Source organism: Ursus maritimus, unplaced genomic scaffold, assembly GCF_017311325.1.
Source record: "Ursus maritimus isolate PB19 unplaced genomic scaffold, ASM1731132v1 scaffold_16, whole genome shotgun sequence".
Classification (NCBI taxonomy): domain Eukaryota; kingdom Metazoa; phylum Chordata; class Mammalia; order Carnivora; family Ursidae; genus Ursus; species Ursus maritimus.
Window position 1 is genome coordinate 49,536,069 of NW_024424008.1, and position 6,456 is coordinate 49,542,524.

Sequence of the window (6,456 nt, forward strand, 5' to 3'; positions counted from 1 at the left end):
TCTTAGCCTAGGTTTCTTAGAAAACTTGTCTAAATTAAAGGCACAACTTAACACTTTCTCATGGGGTTCCATCGCAGGGAAGCAGGAGTCGGGGGGAAAGGGCTGTGAGGCAGGGAGAGGGAGAAAGCCAGCACAAGGTGAGGTGTTCCTGAGCTGACCACAACTCCATCAGCTGAATCACAGGACTGTCCCTGGGGAACTAGGGCTTCTCCAAATAGTTCCATCCTGGGAAGAAGGATGAGTAATTTATCTGCCGGCTCCGTCCTGTCTCCTGTCTTCCATTATTCAATGTTTGTCCTGTAGATAATAATTTCCATCTTATGTTACTCAGCCTTTCCAGGCAGCCCTGGGGAAGCCAGGGCTCTGTGGGTGCAGTCTGCTGGCTCTGGGTGCCGGAGCTACTGTGGCTTCCAGCATGGTGGGTGAGATGAAGACCACCTAAGCCAAAGCCCAGCCCTGGCCCCAGGTGGGGAGGGTGGGACTGGTGTGGTGTTAGAAATGATGGCAGTTACCAGGGCTTTAGAACCATGGAAATGAAAGGGGCCAGAGCTGGGTCCATGCAAGGCAGGAAGCCAGACTTAGAGGTGGGAGGATGGGGGACGTAGGCAAGGCTGGGTTGGAGATTGATGGGAGCACAAAACTGGGTCTGGTGGGTGCCCATACTACTTTGGAAATGTGTTGAGACTTACCTTACGGCCTAGTATATAGTCTAATTTTTACAAATGTGCTTGAGAAGGATATTTATTTTCTAAGTGTTTAGTGCAAGATTCTACAGCTATTAAGCACGCTAATCATATTATTCCATCTTCTCTACTGATATTTTACCTGCTCGACCTAAATCAATAATTGAGAGAAGTATGCTGCAGTCTTCCTCTGTGATGGTGGTTTTATCAGTTTCTCCTCGTAGTTCTGTTCGTTCTTTTAGGGCTATTGTATATTCTGTTTCTAGGAGTAAGAAAAACCTATTCACTGAGAAACATTTCAAATATATAGAAAAGTAGAAAGAATAGTAAACATCACTTCAATTTCATACTTGATGACATTTTGTCATATCTGCTTAACTGTTGTGTTTTTCCTGAAGTAAATTACAACTTCATGTCAGTTTGTCCCAAATATTTCTGCATGCATGTCTAAAATTAAGGATATTTTTATGAAGTATAATAAAATTGTCGGGGCGCCTGGGTGGCACAGCGGTTAAGCGTCTGCCTTCGGTGTGTGGGTGTGGATCCCGGCGTTATGGGATCGAGCCCCACATCAGGCTCCTCCGCTATGAGCCGGCTTCTTCCTCTCCCACTCCCCCTGCTTGTGTTCCCTCTCTCGTTGGCTGTCTCTATCTCTGTCAAATAAATAAATAAAATCTTAAAAAATAAATAAAATTGTCACGCATAATGAACGGTTCCTTACTCTCATTTAATCCCCAGATCCTACTCACATTTCCCCAGTTGCCCCTTTGCCCAGATGTCTTCTGCGGCTAATCTTTTCAATTCAAGACCCAATAAGAGAGCTGGTATTTTGTTACTATGCCTCTTAAGAGTATTTCGTGACTTTGACTTATGGAAGAGATTGGGTCACCTGTGTGGTTGAGTGTCTCACCTTCTGGATTTATCTGCTCGCTTCCAAGTGATGTCATTTAACTCCTTCTTCTAACTTATATATTTCCTATAAGCTGGAAATTAGATGTAAAGGTGTAGATTAAGCATTTTCGATAAGGGGTCTTGAAGTGGTGCAGAAGTCATACTTTATATTCACCTCGGGAGGCACACAGTATCTCATTATTCCACTGTTAGTGGCCAGAATGATGGCAACCTGATTCCTTGATTTTATTTTATTTTTTTTTATTTTTATTTTTTTTAAAGATTTTATTTATTTATTCGACAGAGATAGAGACAGCCAGCGAGAGAGGGAACACAAGCAGGGGGAGTGGGAGAGGAAGAAGCAGGCTCACAGCGGAGGAGCCTGATGTGGGGCTCGATCCCATAACTCCGGGATCATGCCCTGAGCCGAAGGCAGACGCTTAACCGCTGTGCCACCCAGGCGCCCCTGATTCCTTGATTTTAAAGTTAGATTTTTCTCTTGAGATTAGAAAAGAATCTGGAGGGTGATACTCGGGCATTTAAGCAACTCTCCAGTTCTCCATAAACCTTTCGCTTAATGCTTTTCACCTCCAGTGATGATTCTTGCCTGAATCCATTATTTCATCAGAGGTTGCAAATTTTCTATCATTCACCCATCTTGATCAGCTATATTTTTTGTGTAAAGAAGAGCTTCTCCTCAATACCTTGAGCCACCTTGTTACCTGGAGGTAGATTTCTGTGGTGAAGCAGAATGTTGCTTATTCCCCCCTCCCCCGCCCCATCTTTGAATGCTATTTCAGAGTAAGGACCTGGTATGACAGCCAACTCCAGTGGTGACAAAGGGATTGTGGTTTTTTTCCTTTCTTTTTTCTTTTTGTTTACAGGTTTTAACTTACTCTATCTTCCTGGTGAATTGATCCTTTTATGACTATCTAATGACTCTCTTTATCCTAAAGTCAGTTTTGTCTTTTTGTCCTAAATCCCTATTTTTAAAAAATGTTATATAGCTTTTCCAGCTTAAATTTGGTAAAGTGCTTGTGTTCTAGAACTTTTTCAATCTTTTTTATTTTTAATGGTCCCATAACCTAATGTTTTGGGTGTGTCTCTTACAGATAGCCATAGCTTGATTTTACATTTTTATCTCACTTGATTCACTCTATATATTAGTTGGTGAGTTTAACATTTATTGTGATTATTGATAACTCTTATTTTTACCATCTTACTTTGTACATTTTGTTCCATTTTTCTGTGCTTTCTCTCTTTTTCAGTCTTTTTGTCTTTCCTCCGAGATTATATTTTCTGTTTGCTTTTCCTTAAAATATTTCTTGTTTTTATTATCTTGGAAGCTAAACACTTTATTTCCATTCTTTTGGTGGTTTCTCTTCTGACCCCTTAAAATATAGTACACACACTTTCTGTAACATAACTTTATTCAATATTTAAACTTCTTGAACAATTTTAGAACTTTAGAATATTTTAACTCCCAGCTCTCTTGTCCTGACTTACCTGGTATTGTTATCCTGTATTTTAGTTAGGTTTAAAAAAATTAACCCACAAACTAGATGCAATTTTACGTAGACAAAGCTCGTTTAGATTTATGTACATTTTTACCAGGTGCTTCACTATGTCTTCTTGTATCTCCCTTCTTCCTAGGAGGATCGTTTTTCTTCTTTCTAAAGTACATACTTGAATTTACCCAAAGGACACAAAAATACTAATTTGAAGGAATACATGCACCCTGAGGTTTATAGCAGCATTATTTATGATAGCCAACATATGGAAACAGCCCAGTGTCCATCGATAAAGAAGATGTGTGTGTGTGTGTGTGTGTGTGTGTGTGTGTGTGTATAATGGAATATTAGCCATGAAAAAGAATGAAATCCTGCCATTTGCAACAATATGGGTGGAGCTAGAGAGTATTGTGCTAAGTGAAATAAGTTATTCAGAGAAAGACAAATACCATATGATTTCACTTATATGAGGAATTTAAGAAATGAGACAGATGAACAAAGGGGAAAAAGAGAGGCAAACGAAGCAACAGACTCTTAACTAGGGAGAACAAACTGATGGTTACCAGAGGGGAGGTGGGTGGGGGGATGGGTGAACTAGGTGATGGGGATTAAGGAGGACACTTGTCGTGATGAGCACAGGGTGATGTATGGAAGTGTTGAATCACTATATTGTACACCTGGAACTAATATCACACTCGATGTTAACTAACTGGAATTTGGAAAAAAGGTACATACTTGAGATTTTCCTTTAGAGAAGACCTGTTGGTAGTAAACGCTATTGTTTTCCTGAAAATGCCTTAAATCTAAAAGGCAGTTTTGTAGGATTCACAGTTCTCTATTGTCTCGGCTCATGGAGATAGAGTCTTTTGGTTCCTTTACTGCTGTGGGGGAGTCTGCTGGCAGTCTAACTGTGGTGTCTTTTAATTTTTATTTATTTTTTTGTTTTGAGAGAGAGAGAGCAAGTGAGAGAGAGCACGAGTGGAGGGGCAGAGGGAGAGGAGAGAGAGAATCTCAAGCAAGCTCCACGCTCAGTGCAGAGCCTGATGAGGGGCTTGATCCCATGACCCCTAGACCACGACCGGAGCCAAAGCCAAGAGACGGATGCTCAACTGACTGAGCCACCCAGGTGCCCCTGACTATGGTATGTTTATGGTTGGAGGCAGTCTGGGTGGTTTCTCTGGCTGCTTTAAAGAGTTTCTGTTCATTTCTGGTGTTCTGAAGCTTCTCAGTCACGTGCCTAGGTGAGGATTTATTCGAATGTTTCCCCGTTGGTTGTATGCGTGTATACACTATAGTGGCAAATACTCTATGTGAGGAGTCACGCATCTAATGAGTTCTGGACATTCTCAGCTGTTATGTCTTTAGATGTTGTTTTTCCTTCATATTTCTCTTTTCTCCCTCTGAGGCTTTAACTGGATATGTTAGACCTTTTTATTCTAGCCTCCACTGTCCATAGCCTTGATTTTGTATATATATATTTAGAGATTTTATTTATTTGAGAGAGAGCGGGCGCACGTGAGTACACACAGAGGGAGAGGGAGAAGCAGACTCCCTGCTGAGCAGGGAGCCCGATGCAGGGCTGGATCCCAGGACCCTGGGATCATGATCTGTGCCGAAGGCAGACCTTAACCAACTGAGCCACCCAGGCGCCCCCCTCTATACGTGTATTTTATCCCCTTATCTCTTTCTGCAGCAAACTTAGTAACTTCTTCAATCTACCTTACCTTTCTTAATCTATGTCTGAAATGCTATTTACTGCAAACATTCAGTTTTTTATTTTAATAATTATAGTTCTTGTTTCTAAGAGCTCTATTTGGTTCATCTTCAAATCTACCTGTCACATTTGCTTGATTATTAAAATACTTGTTTTTTTTTTTTTTAACAGAAAATAAGCACTGGTGAGAATGTGGAGAAATTGGAACTGTTGTGCACTGTTGGTGGGACTGTAAAATGGTGTGATCCTTATGGAAAACAATAAAAAATTAAAAACAGATACCATGTGATCCAGCAATTCTACTTCTGGGTATACACCCAAAGGATCGAAAGCAGGGTCTTGAAGAGCTGTTTGTACAGTCACGCTCACAGCAGCATTATTCACAATAGCCAAAAGGTAGAAGCAACCCAGATGTCAGTTGATGGATGAATGAATAAACAAAATGTGGTATAAATAATGGAATATTATTCAGCCTTAAAAAGGAAGGAAAATCTGACACAAGCTACAACCGTGGATGAACCTTGAAGACACTATGCTAGGTGAAATAAGCCAGGCACAAAAAAGGCAAACACTATATGATTCCACTTAGAGGAGGTACCTAGAGTAGTCAGCTTCATAGAGACAGAAGGTAGACAGGTGGCTTCCAGTATTTCAGGGTAGGAAGAAATGGAGAGTTATTGTTTAATGGGTACAGAGTTCTGGAAGGGAAAAACAGCCTTGGAGATGGATGGTGGTGATGGTTGCATAACAGTGTGAATGTCCTTAATACCATTGAACCGTATACTTATAAATGGTTGATAGTAAATTTTATGTGGGTTTTTAAATTAAAAGTATTTAAGAATATCTTAAAATGTGGAAAAGTACCCATTTCAAATTTATTTGAAGATTCGTAAATTACTGGCGGTCCTATAGTGTGATCGTTTATAGCGTGAACATTGGAGTCAGAATGCTCATGTTCACCTTACCCATATGTAACCTCAGGCAAGATACTTAGCCTCGTTGAGCCTTTGTTTTCTTTTTTTTTTTTTTTTTTTTTTTAAAGATTTTATTTATTTATTTGACAGAGAGAGAGACAGCCAGCGAGAGAGGGAACACAAGCAGGGTTTTTTTTTTTTTTTTTTTTTTTTTTTTTTTTAAAGATTTTATTTATTTATTTGACAGAGAGAGAGACAGCCAGCGAGAGAGGGAACACAAGCAGGGGGAGTGGGAGAGGAAGAAGCAGGCTCCCAGTGGAGGTGCCTGATGTGGGGCTCGATCCCATAACGCCAGGATCACGCCCTGAGCCGAAGGCAGACACTCAACGACTGAGCCACCCAGGCGCCCCGAGCCTTTGTTTTCTTACCCCTGAAATGGGGATGGGGTATGAACGGCACCGCTCTTGTAGGTTTGTGTGAGTCTTAAATGACTCAGTCAGTACACTGTGAAGCGCTTGGAATAGCGTCTGGCACATAGAAATATTCTACAGTATCAGTTTTTCTGATAATCTGATAATTCTAACGTCTAAGGTCCGTGGAGTTCTAAATTTGCCACTTTTGATGATTCCCACTCCTGGGGTTTTCTTTTTAAAAAATCTTGGCTGATCTTTGATGGTGAGCCCTGGGTCTGGGTTTAGTTCTGATCTCAACTTTCAAAAAGGTCTTGGTCCCTCGGACAACCC